Genomic DNA, 18,877 nt, shown 5'->3' with positions numbered 1-18,877 from the left:
TGCTTAACCTTTTACTAATAATCTTATATTCACAAACTATATTTTGATATGTAAGTGCCCGCCCGTATGTAACGTCCTGTACAATTCCTATGTATGAGTCTGCAGGCTCGTTGGAATTAACTGAAATGAATGAATGAATGAATGAATGAATGAATGAATGAATGAATGACTTCTTTAAACTGTTATGATCACACTGTTTTCATGGCTGGCGCGCTTTCACCGCCATCTTGCCACTAATCGAAACCTGTCAAATAATGGTCGTTGTTGAAGGAACGTTATCTTTATTCCGTGAATGTTTTGGCGCGCTCACGGAAGTCGATTTAATTAACAAAGAAGAATCGAGGATGGTTTTCAAGGTATGGGACCTGTGAATGTTTGAGTTGGGATTTGGGAATAAGGTTAGTGGATCTTGGTGAAAGTTGGGGCAGTTTTTCTGCCTTCTCGCTCACAGCATTTGGAATCCGAACGACGACGACTGCTCGATTCAGTTTCTTTTTTAATCATTCACGTCGATCTTCTGATCAGAATGTCAATAACAGAGAAAGTGTCTGAAGTTTCGCCACGATTTACTCTCGTGGCAAATCAGGTATTGATTCAGTGATTGCGATTTTGATTCATGGTAATAATTATTTAGTAATAATCTGCGTACGGAGCACTACCGAATAATACATGAGAACGCGAATACTTATCTTTTGCTGCATGTAACTTGATATGTGCAAATGTCATTCCCAATTCAATTATTAGGTGTGGTTTCTATTAAGTTGTACAGTGCAGTTTTTAGAACTCAAATTAAATACCTTCCAAGAAATATTTCATATTTGTTTCGGATGGAATGTTTACGTTTTTTGACGTACAAGCTTAACACTATAATCCTAACATTTACAGTAGTGGTAGAGCTGTAGACATATGTGTGTGCCTAAAACGATTGACGTTCATGATGATGATTTGCTTTAATTCGTCATGAAATTTCACATTAGGGTTATTAAGTTTACTGTTATTGATTGGTTGCGCATTGTGTATGTTTTAAGAGTCATATCAGATGTTATCAAACTTTGACTCTCAAGTATCCTATTAGGGTATTTTCGACGAAGTATGTGTTGGATTACTTTACTCGGACAGACCGTTAATGAACATGGAATTATGTGAAAATATTCTCCTATTGTTGAAATATAAAGATTGTATGAAATTTCTGACTTTTTTTAAATGTGGAGTTTTATTTATTTTCCCATTTGAAGTATATTCCTGTAAGTTTTGTTCTTCAACTGGACTGGAGGATAGATCTATTAGTATTATTGTAGGAATTGTCCTTCAAATCATAGCATGTTTGATTTAACTAGGAAAAACATAGACTGACCGAAAACGATGTGTGCAAAAAATTAAGGTGACACCCCATCAGTGTCAACTTTTGACGAAATACTGAGAAATTTTTGTTTCAGTCAAAGTTGGTGTTCCGATCTTTTGTTAAGTTGTATTTTTCTGATTAGCATATAATCTTAAGGATTAGTGATTAATTTGAAAACAATATAAAGTTGGATGATGTTGCATTTTGATTGTCAGTGTATTTATGTCTACCCGTTAGTCCTGTTTCCTGATACAGGGTCAGGGGAGATTGTTTATAACAGTGCCTGAGCAGTATTTATCTAGTCAAGGAACTAACCCTTCCATTTAGTGAGTGACTTAGTGTCAGCAGCTTATTTTATAAACATTGTACGTGAAAATGTGGTATAAAAATAACAGAACATGCCTACATAAATCAAAAAGTGGAAACCTATAAATTTTACCTCTTATTACATTTAGGAGGGATAGAAGTGTTTGGTGCCACTGCTGGGAACCCACCAACCTACCCTAAAACATCGTGAAATGGAGGGCATTTTCCAATGTAGCAAGATGAAGGAATGCTGCTATTGACTTAGATATCATTACCAAGTATTGTACAATAAAAATTCCTAGACCAGTGGTGGTAACACACTTGTGCGCGCGCGCGCACACACACACACACACACACACACACACACACACACACACACACACACACACTTGTTAAATCTAACTCCTTATGCTCAAAAGTAAACATAGGGTGATACATTTTCTAACCCCTTATGCATTGCTTTGCTCAGCATATATGCTGAAATTCTTTGTCGGTGCGACATAAAGCCACTAGCCAAAAAAAAAAAAGTTTAATCCAGAAGCTGATTTCTTTCTTGCAGAATACTGTTGTTTATCACAGTTGCGAGCTCCCTGCATTAGCTTTGCTGCACCTTGATTCAACCTTACTTACAATACTACCAAAATGTTGTATTCTCATCCTGACATTCAATTCCTGTAGGTTTTTTTTTCCTTGCCGACATCACTTTAGTCTTGGAAAGGCTGATTTTCATATGTCACTCGTTGCACTTATTTTCAAATTCCAAGATACTGCACTTATTTTCAAATACCAAGATACTATGCCCTCCAAGAAAAGCTTAACATTTGATATTTTATTTAGAGAAATGAATTTCTTTTTGGTTGGAAGCTTGTTAAATTCTTTGATTGCTATTACTATACTTTTTCCGATATTTGTTGATTGGGTAGTGTTCTATGAACATTACTGAAGGAGAAGTAACAGTGTATAACAACAGAAGGCCTGTTAATGCATTATTGTAACCCACTTAAATGATGTGTGCTCCCGCACAATTTTTTTTTTTTTTTTTTTTTTTTTGCTATTGGCTTTACGTCGCACCAATGCAGATAGGTTTTATGGCGACGATGGGATAGGAAAGGCCTAGGAGTTGGATGGAAATGGCCGTGGCCTTAATTAAGGTACAGCCCCAGCATTTGCCTTGTGTGAAAATGGGAAACCACGGAAAACCATCTTCAGGGCTGCCGACAGTGGGATTCGAACCCACTATCTCCCGGATGCTAGCTTACAGCCGCGCGCCTCTAACCGCATGGCCAACTCGCCTGGTCCGCACATTTCTTGTTCATTTCCTGCCAGTTATAAAAAACATTATTTCAGCATTGTAGTCATTTTTTTACCTCTGACACTGATTAACCAGTATCTGAGCACATGAAGGGTTTCCGAGTCATAAATAACTCATGAATATGTCTCTAAGGAGGAGGAGGCTCTACGAGGCAAATTTAGCCTCTAGAAAACTAGCTAGAGGATCAGCACTTCTGCCACAACACCGGAGAGACAGTCTTCATTTTGCGCAGGTGCATGAACTTGGACTGAGGATCTGTTGGGACATGTACTCGTCAGTGGCAAGTACAGATTCAACCTGAGGTCACTTGACAGAAGGGCACGATAATGCTTTGTCCCCTGTACCTTCGCCAAGATTACGATGTTTGGAGGACGTCTCATAATGGTGTAGGGTGATGTAACTTCAGATAATCGTACTTATCTTGTACTAACTGAGAACGACTCCTTCACAGCACATAGGTACATTGAGGAGATTTTCATTAATCATGAAATGTTATTTGCGTTCGCTCTCAATGAAAACTTCGTATATATGCATGATAATGCAAAACTCCATTCTGCCCAGTGTGTGATGATATTTCTTTGAGAGATCAACAGTCCCACTCTGGACTGGCCAATCATGAGTCCAGACCTCAACTGTGTTGAGTATGTGTGGGACGTGATTGGGCATTGCCTTCGGCGCTGAGTTCTCAACAATCTGGCTGAACTAAAGATGATGGCGCAAGAAGAATTGGAGAACGTCCTATGAGAGAACATCCGGGTCTTGATCAGGAGCCTGCCCAGAAGACTCATCGCAGCCAGGGGCGGCAATACCTGCTATTCACGTAATCAACATCCAAGAAGTTTGCAGAACGTTTCCTCAGAGTTATGTCATTTAAATCAATAATTTTGGTAATAAGCAAATCTGTCAGATTCTGCTTCTTTTAATTTAAAAACTGTATCTCCTTAATTTGAGGATTGTTGTCTTCAGATTACCCAGGTATGGAAGGAGTCTTTTTTTATTCTGCAATGATGTTTTGAAAATATAAATACATTTTCTACCTCGAACTGAGATTATTTTTAAAATAGGCCTATCATGTGTTACGCTTTGTTTGGAGGGCAGTGTATAAGATTGCATGCTTTCAGCATGGCCTGCCATTAAAACAAAGTTAACATAGGCCAAAGTGTGTACTACATTTCTACCTAACTGCCACTTTATACCTTTCAGCAGATGCTCCATGTAGAGTAGGACAACATAGGTGCAAGATTACAGCCTTGACTAACCCCTCTAAGTACCTTGAATCAATAAGTCATTCTACCACCAATTCTCACTGCAGCCCAGCTGTCAACATAAATGCCTTTGATTGCTTTTAATAATCTACTGTTATTCTTATCCTTATAATCCACCAATACGGCTAACATCTTTTCTCTCGATAATCTGTTATATGCCTTCTCTAGATCTACAAAACATAAACATAACTGTCTATTTCTCTCATAACATTTTTCATTTACCTTCCTCTCATGGCATTTTTCGATTACCGTGCTCATACTGAATAGCTGATTCTGGCAGCCTCTTTGTGGTCTGAGACAACACCTATCTCACCCTCCCTCCCAAAATGCCATTGGACACCTTGCCAGGTGTACTGACCAATAAAATACCTCGATAGTTGTTGCAATTCTTCCTATTCTGTTGCTTATAGATAGGTGCAGTTACTGCAGTACTTCCAAATGCCCCTTACTAGGCATCACAGCTGCGTCCTCGCTTTTTTGGCGGTTCCTTGTGAGACAATTCTCGTCCCAGTTACCCCCAGTGTCAAATTACCCACATCATTCACTCATTTACGTGCCTAACTGAAACTGTTGCATGCAATAGTATTCCTGATAAACAGTTCTCCCGCACACTCTGCCCTTCCCTTTTTTATCACCTGTTAAGAGCACTTTATAATCTCCTATCTCTTCCTTGTTATCTCCCCTTGTCCGAATATCATTAACTCTTAACACATCCTCTTTGCTGACTCAGTTCTTCTTTCTCTCTTCCATAAGCCTCATTAATATTGATAGTCCCCCATCAAATTCCATTTCGTCCAAGTAGTCCCTCACCTTTCAAGTGGAAGTGGGACTCCATTACTCCCTTTACTATGAGGCTTGCTTAAAACATCTGAGCATGCTCGGTAAAAATTCTGTGAATCAGGATGGTACCCTACTTACACATAATCTCATTGAGAATCTGTCCTCCAGCGGGTTAGGGACCATGGTGGATTGTATAGTCCTAGCTGCTTGAGCACAAGCAGGGGCACGGCTTGGAGTATGTCTGAAATGTCCACTCCTGTTCCACAGCAATTGGTATCCCGACTCTTAAAGACCACGTACTTGGCCACTCAGCCTATGCCCATCTAGGGCGTGACTACACAGTAACCCACACCATGAACCATTATTATAGTTAATTAATATTAACATCAAAAAAGGGTTTAACGTTACAATTTATACTTACATTACACATGGCTCAGTCAGTACAAGATTTGTCTAGCATCACACACACGTGAAAACCCGTCCCTCCCACCTTCATCATAGACTTTCTTTCAGTGTTCATTGTACAAATCTTCGTTAATGTACTAAGCACCTCCACAATCCTCTGTTTGCAACTAGCTGTGTTGCCTTGTTTACTTCCACAACTATTATCATTAAATCATTTAAAAAACTAGCCTTACCATTGTTGATTTGGTCTCCCTCTACTATTCATACCCTCCATGGCTGAGCCCTTTATTCTCCTAGGCAACGTATCTTCTTTCATTCGCTGTATATGATCCCCCTCTCCCCCACCCCACCAAAGCTGGATAATATGTACAGGTTCACCCATCGAGTTTATTCCTAACTTAGCTGTAATCTTCTCATTCCAAACCCCCTCCAGCCATTGTTCCCACCTGTTTGTACCAGCATTCATTCTTGCTACTTTCATGTGACCCATTGCTCCTAACTTCTGGATAAGATGTCCTGAGACCCCCCAGCTTTCACTCCTGTGCAGTAACGTTGGTCTGAAAATAGTCCAGTGTAAAGAAAGTTTTGTCCAGGAGCCGATTTCTCTCTTACAGAATACTGTTGGATCACAACCGAGAACTCGCTGCATTAGTTTTGCTGCAGCTGGATTCAAATTCACCCTGTATGCTATCATCCTATGAGAATACACATCCTAAATACTTCAAATGTTCCACTTGTTCAAGATTCATCTTATAATTAAAAGGAGTATCTCTTTTATGCTTAATTATTTCATTATGTGATCTAATGCTTTTGATACTGTTGTTCCTTAACTGCTACTTTCAAAATTGGACTCATTAAATTTCAGCCAGATGACAAACTTTTTCAGTTAGTTGCTTACAAATTGCTGCCAGTGTGTTGTATATAGTGACAGATCTGAGTAGCTTAACAAACCCCTGGTCATCTCACCACTGTTGTTTGCAATTTACATACATGGTGTTGCCAGACCGATTACACACAGCAAGTATCATCTTTTGCTGATGATCTGCAGATCTACTACCATTCAAGAACTGATCAAATTCGGAGTGCTGTATGACAAGTTAATACAGATTTAAATCATCTAAGTAATTATGCATCGAGTGACTACCTCAAGCTTACACGTTTTAAAACAGTACGATATTCCTCCTGTAGTACTAAACAATACCACTATTCCAAATTGTGAAACAGTTATGAATCTTGGTGTGGCTGTAAGAGAAGCGTTAAAGTGGTCGCAACATGTGATGAATGTGTGCAAAAAGATGCATCAGAACCTTTAAATAGACAAGTTAATAAATGGCAGAAGTGTATTGAATAGGTGGACCTAATATAATTGAATTCTTTTAGAATGTCATCATAGATATTTGAAGTCAATTTTTCCAAAATACTTTATTTGTTTTGTGGTTATAGAAAGCCTACAGATTGTTCTGTGGAGTCCATGTAACAAACTATCCAGTAGAATTGTGTAAACCAAGCTAGATAGCTGTAGTCGCTTAAGTGCGTCCAGTATTCGGGAGATAGTGGGTTCGAATTCCACTATCGGCAGTTGTGAAGATGGTTTTCTGTGGTTTCCTATTTTCACACCAGACAAAGAAATGCTGGGGCTGTACCTTAATTAAGGCCACGGCCACTTCTTTCCCACTCCTAACCCTTTCCTCTCCCATTGTTGCCATGAGACCTAAAGCAACTTTTTAATGTCAAAAAGTTCATTTTTGTCCGTATTGAGTGAATATTTCTTAATGTAAATCAAGCAACTTGTTAAAAAAAAAAAAAGGTAAAATATATCAACTCGGCTATCTCGTAGCTTGTATATTATTATTATTATTATTATTATTATTATTATTATTATTATTATTATTATCATATGGCATTTACAAGCATAATGTGTAAAAATATACAATTAACATACAAATTAAAATATAGAGGTAATTAAACTAGAATGTCCAGCTTTGATAAACAGTCCACTGCATTTGGTGTCAATTCATGCAGAGCCCATAAGCTGTCCTTAAATGCTGACAGTGGACAGCTCTCAACAACATGAAGCAATGTCTGCTTCTCAGCACCACACTCACACGCAGCACTTTCACAATATCCCCACTTTTTCATCATATATCGGCACCTGCCGTGGCCTGTTCTGAAACAGTTGAGTTTTGACCACTCATGCCGAGGAAGATTGAAACCTGGCACTTTCTTCGTTGGGTCTTTAATCAGAAAGGCATTGGTGGGTGGACATAGTTCCCATCGCTGTTTCCATTCTGCTGTTACACTGAAATTTTCATAGGAGTGTAGATCAGTCCAGAGTGGATTCCTGGATTTTAATCTCATAAGGCATTGAACAAAAGTGAGTTCCTGTGTGCAAAGGTCTTCTTGAGCAACTGTACTTTCGCTGCTTTTCTCCTCAGATCTGGAGGAGCAATGTTTTCTAAAATGGGCAGCCACTGAGTAGGAGTGGACCTCACTGTACCTGTAACAAAGTAACAACTCTCATGGTTTCATTGAGCTGTACATCAGTCTTGCTCGAATGTACGCTGTTTTCCCACACAGGAGCACAGTACTCACCAGCTGAGTATGCTAGAGAAAGTGAAGCAGTATGAAGAGTGTTTGCATCTGCACCCCAGTTGCTGCCCACTAGTTTATGCAGTAGATTTACTCTTGTGCTCAGCTTCTTTGACAGATTCGAGCAATGCTGTTTGAACGATAAGGATCGATCCAGTGTGACACCCAGATATTTTGGGAAGAAGTTGTGGGAGACTTCTGTTCCATTAAAAACCACATGTAGCTTCTGATTAGCTTCCATGTTATGCAAGTGGAATGCTGTTACTTCCGTTTTACTAGGTTTTGGCTTGAATCTCCATTTTTGAAAATAGTCACACATGGTTGCTAGGTCCTCTGTAAGTACATCCTCACAGTGTGCCAAATCCGTACTCTTGAGTAATTAAAGATAGATCGTCTGCAAACTATATCTTCTTTGAAGTAGTTCTTGGCAGGTCATGGATGTAAAGATTGAATAGAATGGGAGATAAAACTGACCCTTGGGGTAAACCATCATTTAGAGATCTCCACCTGCTTCTTTCACCATTCAGAAATAGAGCAAGTCGACGGTTGGATAACATGTTGTTTAGTAAGCATGGTAGCTTCTGACAAGGGATGACTTGAACAAACTTGAGCAACAGTCCCTCTTTCCAGACTGTGTCATAGGCTGATGTAAGGTCGACAAAAGCTGCAGCAGTCTTCAGTCTTTTCTGGATTCCTGCTTCAATCTCTGTTGTCAGTGTTAACACCTGATCACAACAACTACGATTCTTTCTGAAACCCCCTTGCTCAACTGGGATGACTCTTTCTATTGCTTCCTGGATACGCTTAAATATCATTCTTTCGAGCATCTTGTAGATTACGCTAAGGACTGAAATTGGTCGATAATGTGAAGCATCAGTTCCTTCCTTTCTTGGTTTCAAGACTGCAATTACTTTGGCTTGTTTTAACAACTTAGTAATTTACCTTTTCGTGGAATTTCATTGAAGTTAACTAGCCATTGTTTTGTACCAGGGCTTATGGCCTTCAGAAACTCAGGATAGATTTCATCCAGACCAGCAGCTTTATTTATCTTTATCTTGGATAGAGCCTTGTCCAGTTCTTCAGTACTGAACTCACAGGAATACTCCAGATGGGATGTCAACTGTGATCTTCTCGTTCTTAGTTGCTTCTTAACACTCCTTGCGTGTACCTTGTCCATCTTCGCTCTAGAGATTTGTGTCAGTCTGGAGGCAATGGTGTTTGGGTTCATTGGCAAACTTCTGCGTTTCATTGTAGGGGTCACTACCAAGTTTTCTTATGATACTTGTCTACAGATACCTCGAGAGTGCAAAATGAAAACATTTAGAAGAACAAATTAAGTTTTTTGTACTAATCAATATAATTACTATAAAATTTTATTCATAATCAATCAATATAATAATATACATAATTAGCAGTACTGTAAAATTTCATTAATAATTTTTATCGACACAGTTTTGTTTTCCATTTTCAACCCTAGACCTTTTTCTCACTCTTCAGTAAAATTGAGTTTTTTATGCATACCAGGTGTCCACTCTTCAGTGACAGTATACATATTTTTAAGCTGAATTGAAACTTGGGTTTTTCATTTAAGGAATCAGCCATGGAAATCTTTTTAGTGGTTATCACCTAATTCTTATTTATTTATTTATTTATTTATTTATTTATTTATTTATTTACTTTACAAACAGGACACTTGGAGGAACAGTTCATTTTATTTTTTATCGAGATTTATGATCTGAAGAGTGAGCCATCTCCTGAAATCGTACGATGAACCGAACTTCCACAATTTTGTTTTCCTTATGGAATGGCAAATAAGGATACTTGGTCTTGATGCCTTTGAGTGGGACCTTGATAAAGCATGACACAACTGTACAGAATATTATTACCAAGAGCACTGCAGTGTGTTACTGAGATATTTATATTCATTGTCCTGAATTGTATGAAGCAACTTATCCTCCTTAAAGCAAGCAAGGGAGTCATAATCATGTTCTTTATAAGAACCACAAATCACAAATGTTCATGTAACCTTTTCCTGAAGTGCCTTTTATCAGAGCAGTATTGTTTTTCCTTACAAAGTTGAATGATTATCTAAATGAGGTTGATCATTCTACCTTTTAAATTTCTTTTGAACTTCTTAACACAACTTCATTGAATTCACTGTAAGGGTAAACTCAAATTTGAGCATGCAAGTAGAGCACATATCCAAGCAGGTTGTCCTCCATAAGCATACAGTCAAGACTGATATGTTGGCAGATTGCTCTCCAGAAATTTTGTTGCTTAGGCCCTACTTCTTTTTCTGCATAATTGTTTCACACCAGTGTTCTTCGTAGTTTGTTTTATGCAACAGTGTGTAAGTCTTCCAGGTGGACTTTTCCCTTCAATGAAACCTTCTGCGACCAACTGAATTAGGCACTTCGTGTGTCTCCACCTGGAAATACATCAGTTTGTAATTGTGTGCATCAATGATTTTCTGTTCTTTACTCTTTCAAGAACTTGGAATTATTTATCTTTTTGATCCAAAGAATTTTCATAATTTTATGGTAGCACCACATTTCAAATCTTCCAAGGGGTTTGATTTCTATTTCTTTCGTTGTTGAAATTTTGGAACCATAAAGTATGAGTTCATACGAACTCTAATAGCATGCTTACTTCAAGGTGCACATTAGCTTGTCCTTTGTAAATGCTGTTTTTGCATATGCTATTTAGGACCTAATTTTTTCTGTACACCTTGTATATTGAACTGCCTTCTGTCCAAGGTATGTGAAGATCTTAATTTGTTCATTTTGTGTGTTATAAATCACTAATCGTAGATTTACTGGCAATAGTGCAGTTGGATGCATTTCATTTTTGAAATATTTTTTTGCATGTCATCATATTGTGTCACCGTTATAAATAGTGGAAGCCTTTACCTTCCACTCCTCCGGAGATCTTCTGACCTGTACAGAGATATCGGCCTATATCTATCTATCTATTGCTCCATTTATCTCTACACTTGGTTGGGTATCTTATCGTATTTCTCCACGGTGTTCTGACGTATGACTTGGAATGCTGCCCATTGAAAATGCAAAATCACGAAAGCTACTTGATGCAGAAATGAAAATGTTGCATTGGACTGGTGATGTCGCTAGAAACAACAACATTGAGATGAACATGCAAAATTTTGCCAAGTGAAGTGAATAATTTATGCCAGGATACTGTGCCTGATGGGTTTTAGTATTCAATAACAATAATACCAATATAATGGTCCGTTATTGGACATTATAAATTTTCCAGCTAACTCATTCTTGGTTGCCTGCGTTTCGCCCTCGTGTGCTAAGTTAGGCTCATCAGTTGGGACTTAGCACACCACCCAAGACGCAAGGCTAGTGCATACTGTGGAGGCCACTGCATAGGCTATTTGAAGCCACCAGCAGTGCCAATGCACTATGAGAGCTATGTCTCATTTCCAAAAAATAGATGCCTGCCTGGCCATCAAATGATGTAGATGTTGATTCCCATAGGGAACCTAAAATATTTGTCCTGAATGAGTAAATTTATAATACCAATATAATGGTCCGTTATTGGACATTATAAATTTTCCAGCTAACTCATTCTTGGTTGCCTGCGTTTCGCCCTCGTGTGCTAATTTAGGCTCATCAGTTGGGACTTAGCACACCACCCAAGACGCAAGGCTAGTGCATACTGTGGAGGCCACTGCATCTATGAGAGCTATGTCTCATTTCCAAAAAATAGATGCCTGCCTGGCCATCAAATGATGTAGATGTTGATTCCCATAGGGAACCTAAAATATTTGTCCTGAATGAGTAAATTTATAATACCAATATAATGGTCCGTTATTGGACATTATAAATTTTCCAGCTAACTCATTCTTGTGCTAAGTCCCAACTGATGAGCCTAACTTAGCACACGAGGGCGAAACGCAGGCAACCAAGAATGAGTTAGCTGGAAAATTTATAATGTCCAATAACGGACCATTATATTGGTATTATAAATTTACTCATTCAGAACAAATATTTTAGGTTCCCTATGGGAATCAACATCTACATCATTTGATGGCCAGGCAGGCATCTATTTTTTGGAAATGAGACATAGCTCTCATAGTGCATTGGCACTGCTGGTGGCTTCAAATAGCCTATGCAGTGGCCTCCACAGTATGCACTAGCCTTGCGTCTTGGGTGGTGTGCTAAGTCCCAACTGATGAGCCTAACTTAGCACACGAGGGCGAAACGCAGGCAACCAAGAATGAGTTAGCTGGAAAATTTATAATGTCCAATAACGGACCATTATATTGGTATTATAAATTTACTCATTCAGGACAAATATTTTAGGTTCCCTATGGGAATCAACATCTACATCATTCAATAACAATAGTCGATAGCTGTTGTGTTCAGATATTTTGATTGGACACCAATTAGGCTGCCTGTGTATCAATTTTTCATTTTTCAAATATTGTTTTACTCTACAATTAGTGGAGAAACAAAAACTGTATTAGGCAATATTGCTGAATTTTAATTAATTTGTCAGGTAAACAGGTAAGCGAGATAGCCTACAGTCAACTGTATGGAGTTATGCGAGTTAGTGTGTTAAATTTGCACATTGCTAGGACTTGCTTACTTTCTTAATAGAATAATTTTATAATTTCATATGTACGGTAGATGGGACCGAACATTGAAAGAGCTTTAAGAGTATAGATTACCTGTGTAGTTGAATATTTCTGTTGAAGTGTTCAAAAAAATCATGCACTTTTTGGGATTGCAGAAATATGTTTTCAAGCTGGGTGTTGTAGTGCAGATCTGTCAGCTCAAGTTGGAAGTCATCATTGTCGACCCAGCTGCCTCTGTGGATCAGTGGTAGAGTGTCGGCCTCCAGATCCCAAGATAGTGGGTTCAAACCCGGCAGAGGTAGTCAGATTTTTGAAGGGCTGAAAAAGTCCATTCGACACTCCATGCCGTATGATGTCGGCATGTAAAAGATCTCTGGCGACACATTTGGTGTTCACCTGACAAAATTCATTAAATCTAAGCCATAGACGCCAAAGAGAGTTTCGGTGTACTCGGTCTGCCATCTAGTGGGCCTAGAGTAAAACCGAACGTTGAAATTGACGAGCAGACAGCCAGATGGCGTCAAATTGAAATGTCTACACATGGTAGCTGAGGCCATACAACTATTATTATTATTATTATTATTATTATTATTATTATTATTGTCGACCCAACTCCAGTTGCCAGTTGTGGTATACAAGCCCCACCATCTTTGTCCATGAACCACTCTTCTCCCAATTTTGTCCTCCTTGACATCTTTCTTTACTAGATCTGCAACACATTATGATGTAAACATAAGCATTGCAGTTAATGTATAGTATTGAATAGGTGGAATAAAACATTCTGTTTAACTAAATTATGTGTAATCTCAGTTCAATACGGGACCAAAAATGAAATTTATAACCCTTGATTACTAGATCGATCCATTTATCTCTGGGTCTGCCTACTGGTCTTTATCCTTTTACGTCTCATATTCCCATGCAATACTGCTGGCACTCACCCTTTTTGTGTGGCCAGACCACTTCAGTTTTGCCTGGATAATTCATAGTTCCCTCCTCCTCTTCGATTCTTTCATTCCTGATTTTGTCCTTCCTGGTCTTCTTGATCTTGGTGCATAGGAACTTACTTTTGCAGCTTGGAGTTTTGAGTTATCTTGCCTCATTAACATGGTAGTTTCCAGGTTAAACATGAGGATGGGGGTATAATAGGATTTATATAATGTCATCTTCGGTTAAGTGGTACTTGTTTATACCACAACTGTTATCTTACTTTGTGGTGCCTTGCTAATTCTGTTGTTCACCTCATATGTTGCAAGGTTGTCTTTTGATATTGTACTACCCAAGTACTTAAAACATTGGAAAACTGTCCAGTTTGGTGTCATTTAGTAGACTTGTGGTTTGTCATCTCTCCTTTGTATCTTCATCACCACTTTCTTAGCCTTGCTGATATTGAAATCGTGTCTTTCAAACACTCAACTCCATCTCTGCAGTCTTTCCTCCAGATCCTTTTCGGTTTCACCCCAGATCACCACATCATTTGCAAAGATGAAAGCTTGTAAATCCTGTTGCCTGTTCCTTTTTAGGACCTTTATTATGGCATCCATCATGGTGATAAATAGGAGGGGTGACAAAGCATTGCCTTGCTCTACTTTTTTTGTTTAAAACCATTTGGTCAGCCTGCAACCCTCTTGCACACAATTTCTGAATTTTCCATACAGCATCTTTGCTTGCAATAAGGCTGTTGCCACATTTCAGCTCTTTTAGGCATTCCCAGATATGCTTCCATGGTCTGTGTCGCACAAGAAGAGCTTGCGAAAGAAAGCTGCATATAACTTCGGCAGAGTTTGGGTGGGCTTGGTAGTGGCACTACACGCCCCTCGCACTTCGCTAAATTGGCTTGCTGCCAGCAGTTCTTAACGAACCGTCTGCCCAGGTGGCCTTGCAAGCTGAACTGTGACCAGAGTTCGAGTGAGATCTCAGCTCATGTATGTAATGCCTTATAACGAGAACTTGATCAGTATACCTGGCAAGGTGTCCACCGGCATTTTGGAAGGGAGGGTGAGATCAATGTTGTTTCAGACCACAAAGAGGCTGTTAGGATCAGATATTCAGTATGTGCCAGGTAACTGAAAAATGCCAGGAGAGGATTTTATTTTTTGCTAGTTGTTTTACGTCGCCCCGACACAGATAGGTCTTATGGCGACAATGGGACAGAAAAGGGCTAGGAGTGGGAAGGAAGCGGCCGTGGCCTTAATTAAGGTACAGCCCCAGCATTTGCCTGGTGTGAAAATGGGAAACCACGGACAACCATTTTCAGGGCTGCCGACAGTGGGGTTCGAACCTACTATCTCCCGAATACTGGATACTGGCCGCATTTAAGTGACTGCAGCTATCGAGCTCGGTTCCAGGAGAGGAAGGTAACTGAAAAATGTTACGAGAGGAATAGGCAGGTATGTTTGTTTCGTAGATCTAGAGAAGGCATATGACAGAGTATCGAGAGAAAATATGTTATCTGTATTGGGGGATTATAAGGATAAGAATAACATTAGATTATTAAAAGCAATCAAAGGCATTGATGTTGACAGCTGGGCTGCAGTGGGAATTGGTGGAAGAATGACTTATTGGTTCTAGGTACTTACAGGAGTTGGTCAAGGCTGTAATATTTCACCTGTGTTGTTCATACTCTACATGGAACATCTGCTGAAAGGTATAAACTGGCAGGGAGGAATTCAGTTAAGTAGAAATGTAGTACACAGTTCGGCCTATGTTAACATCATGTTTAATGGCAGACCGCCCTCCAAACAAAGCGTAACTCTTGATGTTTTAAAAATAATCTCAGTTTGAGGTAGTAAAATTTATTTTTATTTTCAAAACATCTTTGCAGATTAAAAAAAGACTTTCCATACGTAGGTAATCCAAAGATAACATTGCTCAAAATATTTTGATTTAAGGAGATACATTTTTTAAATTAAAAAGAACAGAATCTGACAGATTTGTTGATTACCAAAATTATTGATTTAAATGATATAACTCTGAGGAAATGTACTGGAAACTTGTTGGATGTTGATTACGTAGATACCGGGTGAATTGACCGTGAGGTTAGGGGCGCGCGGCTGTGAGTTTGCCTCCGGGAGATAGTGGGTTTGAATCCCACTGTCGGCAGCCCTGAAGATGGTTTTCCGTGGTTTCCCATTTTCACACCAGGCTAATGCTGGGGGGCTGTACCTTAATTAAGGCCACGGCTGCTTCCTTCCAATTCCTAGACCTTTCCTATCCCGTCATCGCTGTAAGACCTACCTGTGTCGGTGCGACGTAAAGCCACTAGCAAAAAGATGATGTGAATAGCAGGTGTTGTCGCCCCTGGCTGCGATGAGTCTTCTGGTGGGCAGGCTCCTGATCAAGACCTGGATGTTATCGAATTTTTCTTACACCTCCATCTTTAGTTCAGCCAGATTGTTGAAAACTCGGTGCAGAAGGCGCCGCCCAATTATGTCCCACATATGCTCAATAGTGTTGAGGTCTGGACTCATGGCTGGCCAGTCCAGTCATATAGCGTAGTTTATGAGATTTAATCAAAGCATACAGTTGAGGTTTTATCATTTCTGTAGAAAACGGAGTATCCTTATCAGTCGACCAATCCTGCATAATCATTTTTTGGGAAGAAAATTTGGATGCACGCTCACATTGGTCATAGTGGTATGAGGCATTATCAGTCATGACTATAGAGTTGGGTGGCAAATTAGGAATTAATTTTTCTGTTAGATAGTTTTCATAGTTTCTGTAGTTCATCTCATCGTTATCATCCCCTGTTGTTTGGTTGGATTTGAAAACCAGCAAATCATTTGGAACGAAGCCTTCATCTGAACTGGCATGAGCCACTATTAATCTTTTCCCTTTTGAGATGGGTGATTTCAGTCCATGAAGAGAACCGTCACTCCAAGCGCGAGGCGTAATGTGCGAACAATGCAAATAAGTCTTTATCAGTGTGAACAATAGGCGTACCCTCATGTTGGTACCACCTCATGCTCTGTATGTACTGTACACATAGGAGCCTTATGTCAGGCTTCTCCACAAGTATTCTACACATGTCTTCTGTCTTCCTCCATCAAAAACCTAGGCCTCGAACTGTTTTCCTTAATGTTCTTACACTACCTGTAAACTGTATGTCCTCAACCAGTTTCCTATGCATTTGTTTCAGCGTTGGTCTCTCACCTTTGGTATCATGAAAATGATGAACTGTACGCCTGACCACGCATTTATCAAAGTCGTCCAATTTACAGTTCTTAACAGATTTCGGACTTCTCTTTCCAGGCGTCGAAAACGAATCAACTTCACCCCCTTTCAGTTTTTTTTTTTTTTTTTTCCGTCTTGTATTACATTCTGTATTCAGCCACTTTCTTCTGAATAGTGCGTATGTTTCCAGGGGGATGAATTTATACACTTTATGAATAACTTCCCTAGTTTGATGGTGTAAAGTTTTGGCACACACTAATTTAGAACGAAACGTACACTGAATATTATACACAATTCTCAAGGCCTTAGTTATACATCAGACACACTGTGTTAAATACATAAGATATTAATATCACACAGGTGCCCCGGAATGAGCATTGTATTGGTCTCTGCCCATGGTTGGGGTTTTGGCAAGCTTTTCTTGTGGGATGAATATGGTATCAAAAACCTTCTTTTATGTCTAGGAATAGTAGAAGTAGTGTTTTCGCTTTTTCCCCAATGTTCTCTATTAACATTCTGACAGCAAAGATAGTCTATAGTTGTTTTTTTTTGGGCCTAAAGCAATATTGTTCCTCTTCCAATAAAGGTTCTACAATTCCTGTTAATCTACTCTGTATGATTTTTTCAAGGAGTTTCAAGCCATGAGAGAGAAGTCTAATGCCACAGTAGTCGGTGCACTTCTCTCTACTTCCCTTCTTGAAAAGAGGTATATTACGCCCTTCCAATTTTTTGGGATAATGTTTTTCTGCCGTTCTGTGTTGAGGAGTCAATATAACCACTATACTGCTAAAGTTCCTGCTACTAGCAACATATCGGCATTCAACTTGTCCATTCCAACTGCTTTTTCTTTCTCCATAATTTTCATACTCGTACTTTGATGTTCTAAGTTTCTGCTTGGCTTCTTACTACTACGTGGATCCTCATTGTCTGATACAGTGCTTGTCACTCCATTTAAGAGCTTTCACTAAAGGCCTTAAATTCGCTCCTGATTTCATCCTCTTCTTGGACTAAGGTTTTGTTGTCCTGTTCTATTGCCTTTATATCCTCTTGCTCATTCCTTCTGTTCTTTACAATCCTGAACAATAATTTTCTATTTCATCTTATATCTAGTTCCAGTTTATCCATAAACTCGTTCCATGTTTTATCTCTTCTCTTATGATTGCCTAGTTATACTTCCTCTTAAAAACAAAAATCACCTCCACCACCACCACACTCTTCTCTTTTTTCTTCTCCTCTTACCCTCTTAGCTGTGAGTTTCTATGTTCTATAAAATTCCTGTAGGCCTAGTCTGTTAACTTCTTGGCTTTCTTGGTCTTTGATAGTTTTTTTTCCTTTATCTAGCATCTATTTTGCTTGGTTTTTCTCTGTTTTGACTCTTTTTTTCCTTCTTGGTTGATCCTGGAACTCCCCATAGTTCTTTAGCTTCTCTCACAAGTGTATCTTTAAACATTTTCCACTCTTCCTCTACTGTTGTTATTTCTCCTTTGATAAGTTTTGTTGTAATCTGTTGTGATATTTCTCTTGCAACTGGGCTGCTGCTAATTACCATGTCTCTACTTTTCTTTTTTTTTCTTTTTTTTCTGAGTTACATTAGTCGTAGTGTTTTAAGTCCATGGTTAGCAATGTATGGTCGCTGTCCATACTCTCGCTGGGAATTATCTTGACATCAGTAACCTATTTCCCACCTTTGTGATGACAATTGATCAAAGTTTTACCTGTGCTGTCTCATCTGTAGCTTGTTATTTTATGTTTCTCCTTTTTTTTTTTTTTTGAAAAGTGTATTTTTGAAAATCATGCAATTTCTTCTATGCAGATAATCAGTAGTTCATTTCTGTATTTCTGTTTCCAAGTCCATGCAGCCCAACGATGTCCTAGCAGTCGTGCCTGTCTGCTCCAACTTGTGTATTTAGGTCTCCAATAATGATAATGTTTTCTTCATTGATTACATCATCTAAGTCTTGAAGAAATTTTTCTTTTTCATCACCACAGCATCCTGTCTGCGGGGTGTACTCTTGTACTACTGTAAGATTTTTCAATTCTATCTTTTGTCAGTAAAAATCCCACCCCATTTTTGGCCTTCAGTCCACACCATTATAATTTGTAGC

General features: G+C 39.0%; 1 protein-coding gene across 5 annotated transcripts in view; it reads left to right on the top strand.

The window, feature by feature from the left end:
* Positions 1–339: 339 nt before the first annotated feature.
* The window catches only part of LOC136878800 (tudor domain-containing protein 7), a 299,722-nt gene continuing 281,184 nt past the window's right edge, over positions 340–18,877 (top strand). For 3 of the 5 annotated variants that reach the window (XM_067152285.2, XM_067152284.2, XM_067152282.2), the window contains exon 1: positions 374–586. The gene's annotated coding sequence lies outside the window, so the exon portion shown is untranslated. Of the gene's footprint in view, positions 587–18,877 lie in introns of all 5 variants that reach the window. The other 2 variants (XM_067152283.2, XM_068229004.1) reach the window with 2 other exon arrangements.

This window comes from Anabrus simplex, chromosome 8, assembly GCF_040414725.1.
Source record: "Anabrus simplex isolate iqAnaSimp1 chromosome 8, ASM4041472v1, whole genome shotgun sequence".
In the NCBI taxonomy this organism is placed as follows: Eukaryota; Metazoa; Arthropoda; class Insecta; order Orthoptera; family Tettigoniidae; genus Anabrus; species Anabrus simplex.
Note: the sequence above shows the minus strand (reverse complement) of the source record. Positions and strands in the feature narration are given on the sequence as shown.